This window comes from Aotus nancymaae, unplaced genomic scaffold (genome assembly GCF_030222135.1).
Source record: "Aotus nancymaae isolate 86718 unplaced genomic scaffold, 86718_ANA_hifiasm-v0.15.2.pri h1tg000003l, whole genome shotgun sequence".
Lineage (NCBI taxonomy): Eukaryota > Metazoa > Chordata > Mammalia > Primates > Aotidae > Aotus > Aotus nancymaae.
Window position 1 is genome coordinate 39,448,607 of NW_026988414.1, and position 2,362 is coordinate 39,450,968.

Below are 2,362 nucleotides of genomic sequence, written 5' to 3' on the forward strand. Positions count from 1 at the left end.
CTTCGCACCAGACACACTACTTTTCTATGGGAAGTGAGTTGGACATTGGCTTCTGCCCTCTTTCTTCATTTTGGCTACCAATATCATTATCTCTAGAATAATGTTTTTGGCTCATGGATGGCACCTTTCCTTAATTTCAAGCACCGATGAGATTTGTCCCAGTTTTACATTGCCTTAGTCATTTCAGACACCTATGCTCAGATCTCCATCTGTGTTTTGAGTTGAACATCTTTACCCACCCCTCTCCTCCACCTTGTCTGTCTTTAATTAACATCTAAATAGATAACACATTCTCCTATAATTACAATATGAAAATGTCTGTGAACAAAACAGAGACTTTTTTTTTTTTTTTTGGCAAATGCCTAGGAAAGAGTGGTTCCAGCCAAGTTTATCCGAAGTTTTAGGCAGCTGCATCTACACAGCCCAAGGGCATGGAGGTCAGTGTCTGGGACACAGAGAACTGCAATCCGTGCATTCCTTTGATTTTCCTTTTTTTTTTTTCAGTGTCCGATTAATCATCTGGCGCTGAGGGACAGTTCTCATTTCTTTAAATTCTTATGGTTTGATCTGGATTTTATACATCACCTACAGCCTCCTGACTCGAGAAAACGTTTCTTTGAGAATTTGGGTCCCTTTGAGCTCCCCCTCAGTCTCGGAGGCAAACATCCAATGAACACAGTGCAGAAAAGGAAGCCTGCAGATCCTGCATGGCAAAGGAGCTACAAGGGCAGGCTCCACATCTCCGTGCCTCACTGATGTAGCCCACTGCCCCAGGTCACTGGGCCACCTGAAAGCTGAGCATTCTTTTTAAAAAATGTTTTGGACCTTTTATTTTGAAATAATTTTAGTCTTAAAAGTTGCAAAAATTAAATAGAGTTTCTTTATACCCTTCACCCTGCTACCTCTGTTAACATCTTACATAATCAGGAAATTAACCAGGAAATTAACATTTATGCAATGCTCGTAAGGAAATTACGGACCGTATTCAAATTTCCCCAACTTTTCCCTAATGTCCTATTCTTGAGCCTCCTTTTAAAAATGATTTTTTTTGGCGGGGGGTGGGGTCAAGCTGTTCTTTATTTCAGGGAGAGGGCAGGGGAGGGGCTCAGTCTTTCTTGGCAGCGGCTTTCCTCATGGCGGCCAGGACATTGCTCAGCTCCTCCCGCTTCCTCTTGGCGCGGATGTGTGTTCCCACCCTTTTCTTGATGAACTTGAGGGCCCGTTTGTCCTTGGAGGCCTTCGGTAACTCCATGGCGCGCCGCTCGTACGGGGCGAAGCCACACACCTCCCGGATCACGTCCGCATGAACTTGGAGTGTTGGGTCAGACGCCCGCGGCGGCGGCTGTGCCTGGGCTTGCTCGCGTTCTTGGTTACCTTGTGGCCCTTGCTGAGGCCCACGGCCGTAGGGTAGTGAAGAGCCATGGCTGCTGCTCTCCAGTGGCGGCCGTGGCGGAAGCTAAAAGTGATTTTTAATGCATCACAAATGTTTTGCATTGGTACTGTAGTCATTCCTGGAGGCCCAAAGAGTGGGTCACGTTAATTTTGAGTTATACATTTGGTCGTTTGTATGTTACTTTTGAGATCACAGACTCGTTCAGTGCCAAGCGTGTAGTCTTGGCTGAATGAACATTGACGGTGGCCCTGCGCTTCATGCTGTGATTTGAAAGACGAACTAGATGGAGTCTCTGGTGTCAGCATTAAAACCTCTAGGGAAAAGCATGTTCTTATGTTGGTAATTCCAAAGATAAGCTGTAAGGAACACAGTTGGAACATTTGCTCTCTAGAGATCGCGTGTTGTAAAGAAACTTTGCTTTACTGAAAATTAGAAATTGGTTTTGAGTGATAGGAAAAATCCTATCAGCCAGTAACCTTTTAACAAATGATAGAAACTAGAGCAGGACTGGGAAGAGAGGTATCGGGAATGAGAAAATGTAGCCTCGGCTGGGCGTGGTGGCTCACGCCTGTAATCCCAGCACTTTGGGAGGCCGAGGCGGGCGGATCATGAGGTCGGGAGTTGGAGAAAATGTAGCCTTGCCTGGCCTCCTCACCACACCTGGAAATACATCACTTTGAGAGTCAATTAATGGTACCCCTGCATGTATGGGATGAGGATAGTACTGATATTTGGATAACACTCTATAGTCAGTGGTTTTCCATACAGCATATCATTAAAAATCCTCCTCTTAAAACCTGATCATGCTGGTCTGGTGCGCAGAGTGAAATAAAACCTCTTTACTGGCTCCGTTTCTTTCCAGGCGTAGAGATGACCTGGATCCAGAGGCCCCCTGTGAGTGCGGTCAGTGGGAGCCCTCCAACATGCCCTATACGTTCTCCGCTTCAGACAGCTCTCTTGCCTATGCTG

General features: G+C 46.1%; 1 pseudogene; it reads right to left on the reverse strand.

Moving 5' to 3' along the window:
• Positions 1-1,105: 1,105 nt before the first annotated feature.
• On the reverse strand, positions 1,106-1,422 carry LOC105718768 (large ribosomal subunit protein eL36-like; annotated as a pseudogene).
• Positions 1,423-2,362: the final 940 nt, after the last annotated feature.